This window comes from Phyllostomus discolor, chromosome 5 (genome assembly GCF_004126475.2).
Source record: "Phyllostomus discolor isolate MPI-MPIP mPhyDis1 chromosome 5, mPhyDis1.pri.v3, whole genome shotgun sequence".
In the NCBI taxonomy this organism is placed as follows: Eukaryota; Metazoa; Chordata; class Mammalia; order Chiroptera; family Phyllostomidae; genus Phyllostomus; species Phyllostomus discolor.
Window position 1 is genome coordinate 92,484,809 of NC_040907.2, and position 12,989 is coordinate 92,497,797.

A 12,989-nucleotide genomic window follows, 5' to 3' on the forward strand; every position below is an offset into this window, starting at 1 on the left:
AGGCTTCCCCGGCTAGGTGAGTATTCTAGGAGCCCATCTGTATCAGTGCACCAGCTGGCTGGCATTGTTGTGAAAGGCTGTGTTCAACTTCAGTGAATTTTTTTTGAAGACTCAACATGTGTGTCCATTTCTTAATGGGTGATTTATGAGTGCACCTGCCCACACCACACTGAGTATTCAGCAGTTTTTCACCAAGAACGACATGACCCCTGTGTACCACTCTCCCTATTCATGCAATATCATTCCAAGGAATATTTTTATGTTTCACCCAAGGGAAACCTGGGTGAAAAAAAATCTCAAAGGGAAATGTTTTGCTGATGTGAAAAAGGTGAAAAAATACTGCAGAAGAACTGAAAACATCAAAATTAACAAGTTCAAAAACTATTTTGAGCCATGGAAAACACATCTTGATATGTGTATTGCATCAAATGAAGAGTACTTTGTAGGTGACTGAAGTTTAAACATGTAAGGATAAATACACAATTTTGTATAAATCAATTTCAGTTTTAGGGTCTCCTCTTGCATTTTCTTCTTTGGTTTTCATAGTTTTTAGCATTCATGTCATCTAGAATTTATTTTGTCATGTGATTTCAGGTAGACATCTAAATGTCTAACTCTGTTCAGGAAAGACAATTATCCCAATACCATCTTTGCCTTACTGATTTTAAGTGCCAACACAATCATGTTATAAATTCACATAAAATTATGAGTCTTTTCTGGAGTATTCTGTACAATTGATCTTTTGATCTGTTCATATGCCAAAACCATATTTTAAAAATTACTATAGATCTCTGACATATGACTAGATGAAGAATCTCCTACTGTTTTTTTTTTTTCAGTATTTTCTTGGCTATGTTTTGCTCATTTAATTTTAGACAAATATTAGAAATAGCTTATTAAATTCTTTGAAAAATCATGATGGGATATTGATGGAATTTGTACAGAATTCATACTGATTAATTTTGTGGTAATTAAAACTTAGCAACAATGAACTGTCAATATATATACTCAGGTCCTCTTTTATGTCCTTCATTAATACAGTTTTTCCTATGTAAGTCTTGCACATGTCATGTTACGTTTATTGTCATCTATTTTATAGAGTTCTTTGTACTTATTGGGAATGGTTTTTTTAAAGACTTTTTCCATTTTGCTATCGATAGTATAATGAAAAAAATTGATTTTGATCCTGTATGTGGATTTCATTAAACTTTCTCACACTTTCTAAATGTTACTCAGTGTGTTATATCTCACCATTTCTGGGAGTTACCTATAAAGAAGAGTTCTCTGATTTTTTGTTCTCAATATTGTTATCTTATTTTTTTTCTTGTCTTCTGGTAACAGGGTGCAGCCAAGGGGAAGGCCCCAAATAGAGATTTGTAATGGGGTCCAGGACTCGGGGTCCAGAAAATATTGGAAAAAATATATGTATATAGGATGTCCTCACCCTCACAAGTCTGAGCCAGGGGATGGGATGCATGGAGCAGGGCCATTGAGAGTTGTTTTTGAACAGCAACAGTTTTGCAGCTAACTTCTAGAACAGTCATTTAACATATCTATAACCTTTAACTGGTTTCATGGATGTGTTAAACAGCTGTGGCCATGCTTTGAGCCAGGAGGATGGGAGTGACTTCAACCCATGATGTAACTGGGAGGCAAGTCCCCCTGCTTACAGAGCCTGTGTAAGAGCTTGGAGATGATTGGCTCCACACCACAGTGCCACACCTGCCTGGACTTACTATGGCAGCCAAGTAAAGCTGGAAAAAATACGGGAATTCTGGCAGCTGTGGCCAATTGTGGGAGGAGTCAGAAATGGTGTGGCAGAGGAAGATTGGTGCTGGGATTTAAACCCAGGTGCAGTAGCCATGCTGGCTCTTTTTGGGACCACACTGCTTGGGCAGAGAAGAACCACTGACTTCTATTTCTTTTCCTTAGATACGGTACCCCGGACTGGGCAAAGGGGAAAGGAAGGACTGTGCATTTGTGGGTATTCTAAAGGACTTTGGGATCTCAATGAAGACATTAAGCTATTACTCTTAAGTTTATATAACTTTTTAAATAAGTAATCCTTTCCTCTTCACCAATCTCTGGCATTGAGAGACGTCTTTCCCTGGTGGCAGGCAAGGTAAACCTAGTATGGGATGGGGTCCCCTAGAGCCCAAAGGATATCGTTCACCACCACCCCTGGGTCTGTTCTGTAACATTCTTATATTGACATAGATTTGCAATACTATTTTATCATATTTTTAATTTTCATTTTATTTTATTTTTATTGTATGTCTTTCCATTACCATTCAGTCTCCTTATACCCCGCTTGTCCCCACAATCACTGCACTGTTGTCTGTGTCCATGAGTCCTTTTTCCTTTTTGATCAATTCTTCCACCCCTCCCCCACCACACCAATCTTAGCTGTCATCCTGCTCTGTCTACAAGTCTTTCTCTATTTTGCATGTTAGTTCACTTTGTTCATTAGATTCCACACATAAATGAAATCATATGGTATTCACCTTTCTCTGACTGCCTTATTTCACTTAGCATAATGTTCTCCAGGTCCATCCATATTGTTGCAAAGGTTAAAATTTATTTCTTTATTATGTCCAAGCAGTATTCCATTGTGTAAATGTCCCATAGCTGTTTTATCCACTCATCTACTGATGGGCACTCGGGCTGCTTCCATATCTTGGGGCAATTGTAAATAATGCTGCAATGAACATAGGGTTGCTTATGTTCTTTTGAATTAGTATTTTGGATTCCTTCAGATATATTCCCAGAAGTGGGAATGCTATGTCAAAGGGCAGATCCATTTTAAATTTTCTGAGGCATCTCCATACTGCTTTCCACAGTGGCTGCACCAATCTGCATTCTTTGCAATAGTGCAAAAGTGTCCCCCTTTCTCCACATCCTCACAAGAACTTATTGTTTGTTGATTTATTGAAAACCATTCTGACAGGTGTGAGTTGTTATCTCATTGTGGTTTTAATTTGTATTTCTCCAATGATTAGTGATGTTAAGCATCTTTTAATATTTCTATCAGCCATTAGTCCTCCTTGGTGAAATGTCTACTCAGACCCTTTGCCCATTATTTATTTGTTTGTTTGTTTTTTGTTGTTGTTGTTTTGGTGTTGGGTTGTGTTAAGTTTTTAATGAATTTTGGATATTAACCCCTTATCAGATCTATTGGAAAGTGTTCTCCCATTCTGTGGGTTGTCTTATTATTTTGTTAATGATTTCTTTTGCTGTGCAAAGGAAAATCTAAACTTTTTAGTTTGATGTTTATTTTGTCTTTTGTTTTCCTTGCCTGGGGAGATATATCTGACATAATAGTGCTAAGAACTATGTCCAAAATTTTGCTATGTTTTCCTTTGGCATTTTTATGGTTTCAGATCTAACATTTAAGTCTTTGGTCCATTTTGAATTTATTCTTGTGTGTAGTATAAGAAGTGGTCTAGTTTCATGTTTTTGCATGTATCTGTCCAATTTCCCCAACAGTATTTATTGAATAAACTATCTTTAGCCCATTGTATGTGTTGGCTTCCTCTGTCAAATATTAATTGACAAAAAAATGCATGGGTTTATTTCTGGGCTCTTTATTTTGTTCCATTGATCTATGTGTCTGTTTTTATGCCAGTAGCAGGCTGTTTTGGTTACTATGGCTTTTTAATATAGTTTCATATTAGGTAGCATGATTCCTCCAACTTTTTTCTTTCTCAGGATCACTGTTGCTATGTGGGCATTTTTTGAAGTTCCATCTAAAGTTTTGAAATATTTTTTCTAGTTCTGTGAAATATATTGTTGGAATCTTGATAGAAATTGCATTGAATCTATAGGTTGCTTTGGGTAGCATGGACATTTTAATAATGTTAATTCTTCCTATCCATGAACATGGTATATGCTTCCACTTATTTATATCTTCTTCAATCTCTTTCTTCAGTGTCATAATTTTCCAAGTGCAGGTCTTTTACATCCTTGATTAGGTTTATTCCTAGGTATTTTATTCTTGTTGAATCTATTGTGAATGGGATTGTTTTCTTAATTTCTCTTTCAGCGAGTTCATTATTGGCATATGAAAATGCAGCTGATTTCTGGATATTAATTTTGTATCCTGCTACTTTGATGAACTCATTTATCAGTTCTAATAGTTTCTTGGTCAAATCTTTGGTGTTCTCTATGTGAAGTATCATGTCATCTGCAGATAAAAACAGTTTAACTTCTTCCTTTCCAATTCAGATGCCTTTTATTTCTTCTTGTCTGATTGCTCTGGCTAGAACTTCCAGAGAGGTGAAATAAGAGAGGTGGAAGTGATATCCATGTCTTGTTTCCTGATCTTAAGAGCAACGCTTGTTGGTTTTGCCTGTTGAGTATGACGCCGGCAGTGGATTTGCCATATGTGGCCTTTATTATACAGAGATATGTTCCCTCTATTCCCACTTTGCTGAGAGTTTTTATCATTAATGGGTGCTGGACTTTATCAAATTCTTTTTCTGCATGTATTGATATGATCATGTGGTTTTTATCCATCCTTGTGTTTATGTGGTGAATCACATTTATTGATTTGCAAATGTTGTACAGCCTTGTATTCCCAGAATAAGTCCCACTTGATCATGTTGTATGATCTTTCTGATGCATTGCTATAGTCAGTTTGCTAATATTTTATTGAGAATTTTAGCATCTGTGTTCATCAGGGATATTGGCCTATAATCTTCTGTCTTTGCAGTGTCATTTATCTGGTTTTGGAGGACAAGGTTCACCTCATAAAATGAATTTGGGAACCTTTCCTCCTCTTTAATTTTATGGAATAGTTTGAGAAGGAAAGGCACTAGTTCTTCCTGGATTGTTCGGTAAAATTCATCTGTGAAGGCATCCAGTCCAGGGCTTTTGCTTGTTGGGAGTTTTTGGGGTTTTTTTATAATTTTTTTTTTATAGATTTTATTTATTTTTATTTTTAGAGAGGGAAGGGAGGGATGGAGGGAGGGAGAGGGAGACAAGAGAGAGAGAGAGAGAGAGAGAGAGAGAGAGAGAGAGGGAGAGAGAGAGAGGGAGAGAGAGAGAGAAACATCAATGTGCGGTTGCTGGGGGTTATGGCCTGCAACCCAGGAATGTACCCTGGCTGGGAATCGAACCTGGGACACTTTGGTTCCCAGCCCGTGCTCAGTCCACTGAGCTACACCAGCCAGAGCTGGGAGTTTTTTTTATTACTGCTTCAGTTTCACTGGGTGTAATCTGTCCATTCATATTCTGATTCTTCCTGCTTTAGTTTTGGAAGGCTGTATGCTTCTAGGTATGTATTCAATTTCATCTAGGTTGTCCAGTTTGTTGACACGTAATTGTTTATAATACTTTCCTAGAATCTTTTGTATTTCTTGGGTGTTGGTTGTTATTTCACCTCTTTCTTTGTGTTTGTGTTTGGGTCCCCCATCTTTTTTCTTAATGAGTCTGGTTAAATATTTGTCAATCATGTTATCTTTTCAAAGAACTAACTCTTGGATACATTGATCTTTTGTATCATTCTTCTTAGACTCTATTTCACTTATTTCAGCTCTGATCTTTGTTATTTACTTCCTTCTACTCAATTTGGGCTTTGTTTGGTTTTATTTTTCAAGTTCCTTTAAGTATAAAGTTAAATTTTCTATTTGGTCTTTTTCTTGCTTTTTGAGATAGGCCTGTAATGCTATGTATTTCCTCTTGGGACTGCTGTCCCAGTGTCCTACAGATTTTGGATAGTTGTGTTCTCATTTTCATTTGTTTCAAGGTAGTTTTTGATTTCTTCCTTGACCTCATAGCTAACCCACTCATTGTTTAATAACATGTTATTTACCTTCCACGTCTTTGAGTATTTTTCAATGTTCCTCTTGTGGTTGATTTCTAGTTTCATAGCATTGTGGTCAGAGAAGATGTTTGAAATATTTCAATCTTCTTGAATTTATTAAGACTTGTTTTGTGTCCTAACATGTGGCCTATCCTAGAAAACATTCCTTGTGCACTTGAAAAGTGTGTATATTCTGCTGATTTGGGGAAAAATGCTTTAAAGATATCAATTAAATCCATTTGATTTAATGCATCATTTAAGGCCATTGTCTCTATTTATTTTCTGTCTGGAAGATCTATTCATTGAAATTAGTGGGCATTAAAATCCTCAATTACGACTATATTTCTGTTTATCTCTCCCTTTATTCCGTAAAGATTTGCTTTACGTATTTAGGTGCTCCTATGGTAGATGTGTAAATGTTTACTAAGGTTATGTCCTCTTGTTAGACTGTTTCTTTTTCCATTATATAGATTCCTCCTTTGTCTTTTACAATAGACTTTGTTTTAAAGTCTATTTTTTCTATATAAGTATTACTATGCCAGTTTCTTTTTCCTTTCCATTTGCATAAAATATCTTTTCCATCCCTTTACTTTTAGTCTTTGAGTATCTTTCAATCTGAGTTGGGTCTCTTGGAGGCAGCATATTACATGGGTCCTGTTTTCTTATCCATTCAGGTATACTATGTCTTTGGTTGGGGCATTTAAGCCATTTACATTTAAGGTGATTATTGATAAATACATATTTAGTGCCATTTTATGGTTAGACTATTTTCCTCTTTTTTTTCTCCTCCTCCTCCTCCTCTTCTTCTTCTTCTTCTTCTTCTCCCCCTCCTCCTCCTCCTCCTTCTTCTTCTTCTCTTCTCTCTTCTCTTCTCTCCTCCCCTCCTCCTCCTCCCCCTCCTCCTTCTCCTCCTCCTCCATCCTTTAACATTTGTTGCAGTACTGGTTTACTGTTAACAAACTACTTTAGCTTTTTCTTGTCTGGGAACCTCACATTTCTTCTTCGTTTTAAATGATAGTCTTGTTGGGTAAAGTGTCCTTGGTTGTAAGTTCTTGTTTTTCATCACCTTGAATATTTCACATCACTTCTGGCCTGAAATGTTTCTGTTCAGAAATCAAATTGGTGCTCCCTTGTATGTAACTACCTGATTTTCTCTTGCAGCTTTCAGGATTACTCAGTATCTTTGAGCCTTGTCATTTTCATTGCAATGTGTCTTGTTGTATGCCTCTTTGGGTTCAACTTGTTCAGGACTCTCTGAGCTTGCTGGACTTTTGTGTCTTTTTCCTTCATCATATTGGGAAAGTTTTCTGACATTTCTTCAAATAGGTTCTTGATCCTTTGCTCACTCTTTTCTCCTTCTGGTATTTCCATGATGCAGAGTTTGTTAAGCTCCATATCATTCCAAAGGTTTCTTAATCACTCCTCTTTTTTTAAGTTCTTTTTTTTTTTCTGCTGTTGGGTGGTTTTTTTTCTATCTTGTCTTCAACATCACTGATTCAATCCTCTTCTTCATCTAATTTACTCTTTATTCCTTCCAGTGTATTATTTACTACAGATATATATTCTTTATTTCTGACTGGTCATTTTTATGGTTTATAATCATTATCTAAACTTTCTATCTGATACATTGCTTGCCTCCATTTCATCTAGTTCTTCCTCTGGAGAATTCTGTTGTCTTTTCATTTGTGGCCTGTTTCTTCCCCACCCCATTTTAGCTGTGCCTTCACTATTAGCTGACCTTCATTATTTTTTCAAGTAAGTTTTCAATTTCTTGCTCTTCTTCTCCTTCTGGCACTGATGTGGATCAAGGCTCGTGGGGTCCTCGACATTGTGGATGAGATATGAAAAATTCACATGGACTACCAAGTCCTGTGGAGGAAAAGGGACTGCATGGCTTCTCTCTCAAGAGGAGAAAAAGCCTCAACTCTTGCCTTGACAAGCTTTTATTGCTTTTCTGGGCACATTACATGATGGTCCTCATTTGCTATGCAGAGGTTCACTTTAGGTGGTTACCTTTTACAGTAAACAAAGGAGAGGATGCCACTAATCACATTACAGAAGAAGGATATTTACAAATACAAAGGGAAAAGTGATTGAATTGCTTACACTCATCCTTGGAAGATTTAGCACAGACGTTAGGAAGTTACAGTAAATACTTGCTGCCTCAATTCAGGGTGAGGGAGTTTTAGCAAAAGCAATTCTCATAGCAGTCTAGGTACAATGAAGGCCTGATTCCCCATGGGAAAACCTATCGTGGGCGTGGGTCCTGTCTGGGCCCTTGCCACACAGAACAGTCTCCTATATGGCACCCCTATGATTTCAATGCTGGAACACTTAAAGTTGTCCCAGAGGTTCCTGAGCCTCTCCTCATTTTTTTTTTTTTTGAATTCTTGTTTCTTCATTCTGTTCTGGTTGAATGTTTATTTCTTCCTATTCCTCCATCCTGTTGATTTAAGTCCCAGTTTCCTTCCCCTTACTGTTGGTTCCTTGTATATTATTCTTTATTTCACTTTGCATAGCCTTCACTTTTTGTTCTTCTCTGACCATACTCAACCATTTCTGTGAGTATCCTGATTACCAGTGACTTGAACTCTGCAGCAGACAGGTTGGCTATGTCTTTGTCACTTAGTTCTGTTTTGGGAGTTTTGATCTGCTCTTTGGTTTGGGCCATATTTCTCTGTCTTGGTCCACCTGTTACATTCTAAGGGGAAGATCCTTAGGTATTCACCAGGGCAGGAGAACACATTGTTGCTGTGCTGTAGTGGTATATGTCAGGGAGAGGCTAGAGAGAGAAAAATGCTGCTTGCTTAGCCCTTGGCTGGCTTTCCCTCACTTTCTCTGCTACCAACAAGCAAATTAGGCCCTTCTGGTGCTGATTCCTGCATGGGTGGGTTTGTGTACATTCTAAGACCTTGTGGGTCTCTCAGACAAACTCTCCTGTGAGGCTGGGAGTTTCTCCTACTGCTGCAACCCCCACAGGTTTTTATAGCTAGAGGTTTTGAGGCTTTCTTTTCCTGCAGTGGAACCCTGGGTCACACAGTCTGCCTCACTCTCCAGTTGTTCCTCCTGGTTTATCCACACACAAATGTGGGATAGCCAGCTGCCTCCTTGCCCACGTGGTTCTCCAGCTGCCCCTTTGCTGTGCATCCTCTTTGCCCTGGCTGCCTTTCTGTCCCTCCTATCTGGATGAAGGTTTCTTCTTTAATGCCTTGGTTGTGGGACTGCCATACAGTTTGATTTTCTGGCAGTTCTGCTTGGTGGGTTTTTTTTTTGTTTTAAATTTGCTGTTGTCTTTGTTTTGGTTGTGTGAGGAGGCAAAGTGTATCTACTTCCACCTCCATCTTGGCCAGAAGTCTTCTTGTTGATTCTTAAAGCTTTTGTTGTTTGTTTCAACCATAAAATCCTGACCATTGACTACTTTAACACCCTGATTGATATTCTTTTTAATTGTTGCACATTTTTATTGTGTTTAAAAAAGCACATAACTAAAAATTAACATATTAACCATTTTCAAATGTATAGTTCAGTAGTGTTAAGTACATTCACATTGTTGTGAAATAGATATCCAGAACATTTTTTATCCTACAAGTCTGAAACTCTGTGCCTGTTACATAACAACTAACTTCTTTTCCCTCCCCCAGCCCCTGGTAGCTACAATTCTACTTTCTATCTCTATGAATTTGCCTACTTTTAATGCCTTGTATATGTGGAATTACATAGTATTTAGGGTTTTTTTGTTACTGATTTATTTATCATAATACCCTTAAGTTTCATCTGTGTTGTAGAAAGTTACTGAATTTCCTTCCTTTTTAAGTCTGAATAATAGTCTATTCTGTGTGTGTGTGTGTGTGTGTGTTATTTTGTTTATCCAATTATTTACCAGTGGACACTTAGATTGCTTCCATGTGTTTGGCTATTATGAATAGTGCTGCTATTAACACGAGTGTGCACATATCTCTACTATAATTGATTTTGCATTACAATGGCAGAGTTGATGAGTTATGTCAGAAGATCCAGAGGCTTTATGTCCTTCAACCCTAAAATACTTACCTGGACTTTTAAGGAAAAGTTTTCAGAACCCTACCCTAGCCCAATCAGACTGTCAAAGGCACTGATCAGCCTCTCGGCTGTTTTTCTCAGGATGGAAATATCTGGATTTCTGTTTCTCTATTATCCTGGCTTAGTAATTCCTCTCAGTCTTGCTAGATCTTTGATGCTGTTAAAAAGGACATTTTTATATTTCATTCAGCTTTCCTAGTTGTTTCCAGCATGAAAGTTGTTCTGAATTATCAAAAGTAAAAATCAGGTCTAGTATCTTATAAGAAATTCCTTTTTTATTTTAATCAGTCAGAATCAGTTTCTGTTTATTGCTGTTAAGAAGCTTACATAATATTTTTTTTTCTACTTGAAGATAAGAAAATTATTCCACTGAGAAAATATCTAGATATATTGGATGTTTTATGTTTCTGGGAAAACCATTGAAAAGAAAGATCATGATTTTTGGCTAGATTGATAAGTACTGGGTATGAAGGATAAATTAGGTTTGTCTGCACTCAGAGCAGAGAGAGGAGTATGGCTGGAACTTGGCTTCTGCTACTACCTTATCTAGGGTTACAGGTTAATAAGAGCTTGGTTCTACCTTATGCTGCTGTGCCATGGAGGTGGGAGTTCCTTCAGGAATCATGACTTCATCATACTACCAGATGAAGATTAAACAACTGAGTTTTGAGGTATGTGTGTTTGTTTGGTTAGCTGGTTGGTTTTTTGGTAACTTTTCATTTTGATGTATTATCATATTTACAGAAAAATTGAAACAATACTATAAGGAACTCCTTTATACCATTTACCCAGACCTGCTAATTGTTTGCAAAATCTCTTTTGCTTCATCATTCTGTGTGTATACCTTTTTTGAACCATTTGAGAGTATGTTGCAGACATCACTAAACACTTTGGTACTTCCTAAATACAAAGAAATCTTTTTATATAATCAGGAAATTTAACATTGACATAATACTGTTATCTGATCCATGGTATATAGACTATTTTTCCCCTCTTGTTCCAGTAATGTCCTTTATAGTTTTTTGTTATACCTCCAGTTTAGAATCTAATCCAGGGTCATGTATGCATTGATTTTTATTAATCTCCTTTAATCTAGAACAATTCTGCAGTTCATCTAGATTTTGGTATCTTTGAAGGGTTTAGGGCAGTTATTTTGTTGATGAGTTTTGCTTTGATGGTTTCTTGTGACTATAAATTCAGTTTATGCAGTTTTGATAGCAACATCACTAAAGTGATGTTATCTTCTCAGCGCTTCTCATCAGGAGGCATGTGAGTCAGTTTGTCCCAGTGATAGTGATGTAACTTTGATTACTTGACTAGGAGATATCACCATGTTTTTTTTTTTTTTCACTGTGAAGTTACAACTTTATGTTTGTAATTAATATGTCATCGATGGAAAAATGTTTTGAAACTATGTCAAAATCTTGTTCACCCACTAGTTTTAGCAAGCATTAATGATTTCTTAGCTCCATTATTCTTTCTGCATTTATCAGTTGATCTTTCACAGTAAGAGCTTTTTCTTCTCCTCCATATATATATGCATGACTTATCTTATACTTTCCCTTCCTGAGCTCTGGAATCAGTCTTGTCTTTATGGCGCCCTTGACTGGCTGAATTCTTAACAAAGTCCAGGAATACACTGGTAAAGGCAAGTCCTAATGTCTAACTACTGCCTTTCTGATCAGTAGCAGACAGAAAACTGCAGTATCAAACAGTCCCCTCTGCAGAGGGGCTTTGCCTGCAGCATAATCTGAAGGAGCCCTGCTGCCTCCACACCTGTTGACCTCTATCACTTAACCCTATGTTCTCTTCTTCAAAGCATTAAATCACTATCTAAAATTATCTTGTTTGTTGGTATATTTTTAGAATTTTTCTATTTCCTCAACTAGAATATAAAAGATCTACCAGTCCTAATTCATAGCTATATAACCAGAATATGAACATGGCACAGTTTATTTGTTAATTATATAAACGAATGAGTGAAATCTTTCTGCTCAAAAGTCCTTTGAAAACACAACATTTGTTTACACCATTTTATATTTGTGGAAGATTTTCAAATGGTATCTGCCCAGATTCCTACCATTCCTTAGAAAAGTTTCTTGATCCTATATCCAAGTAGGAAATTTCTGTGTATGGTAATGACTACAACAGTGTTTTAGTAAGTGTTTTACATTTTCAAATATTTCTCTACCAGCCTATAGTGGATTGAAGTCACTCTGTTGCTTTCTGTAACTGTTATCCAAAAAGAGTATCAAGCTATTACTGTGGTTACTCTTTAAACTATTCTTCTTTCATTGGGTCATCTCTGATACCATGGTGCAATTGGAAAACCTATTTCAAGCACTTCCATCTCAGTCATCTGTGAAAGCCATCATATGAATGCTAATCATAGAGTTACCATGCCTCACCTGCTCAGAGGTATGTGGAAGAGAATCCCTAAAGGTGTTAAGCAGTGGAGTTTTAATGTGTAGACATGGCAGTAATCAGTGCTTTTCCTCCTTCATGACTCATTAAGTCTATTTAGTAAATCTGAGAAAATTAACCTGTTTTTTTCCTCCCCCCCCCCCACCCCCCAGGGCAGAGCATGAACACAGAGTCCTCTTATTGCAAATTTTGTAGTTGAGCTTCCCAGTTTGGGTAAATTGCAGGAGTCAGCACATCCAGAATGCAATGGATAAACCTTGCCTTAGGAAAACAACCTTTTTGATCATGGTATCTCCCCTGCCAGGTAAGTGTGAGAAAATGAATCTTAATTAGAGTTTTTCCAACCAGTGATCTGTAAGGTGCAAGACACATTTTAATTGCCACACACCTGCTTTTCTTTCACAATTTCCTTAGGGATATGACTGTGAATCTGTTTTTCTCTCTCATCCCTTTCTTTTATCTCATTTCCATAGATGGGAATTGAGAATGTACAGAATTTTCCTTTCCATAGCACAGTTTTCATCAGGAAGTATCACTTGAGACCACTCCCTTTCTGTCATTCAGTCTCATACGATGGCACATGTTATTCGACTCTCCTTACCTATCTGGTCTGCCCTGTGCAAGGGTCAGAGACAGCTGGCTCCAACTCTCAACACATAGCTAGCACAGAGTTAAAAACAATATAAAACTAGTCTTGACCATT

General features: G+C 37.1%; 1 non-coding gene across 1 annotated transcript; it reads right to left on the reverse strand.

The window, feature by feature from the left end:
• Positions 1–12,435: 12,435 nt before the first annotated feature.
• On the reverse strand, positions 12,436–12,598 carry LOC114498363. Its single transcript, XR_003684785.1, has one exon. It is a non-coding gene; the product is annotated as a U1 spliceosomal RNA (small nuclear RNA).
• Positions 12,599–12,989: the final 391 nt, after the last annotated feature.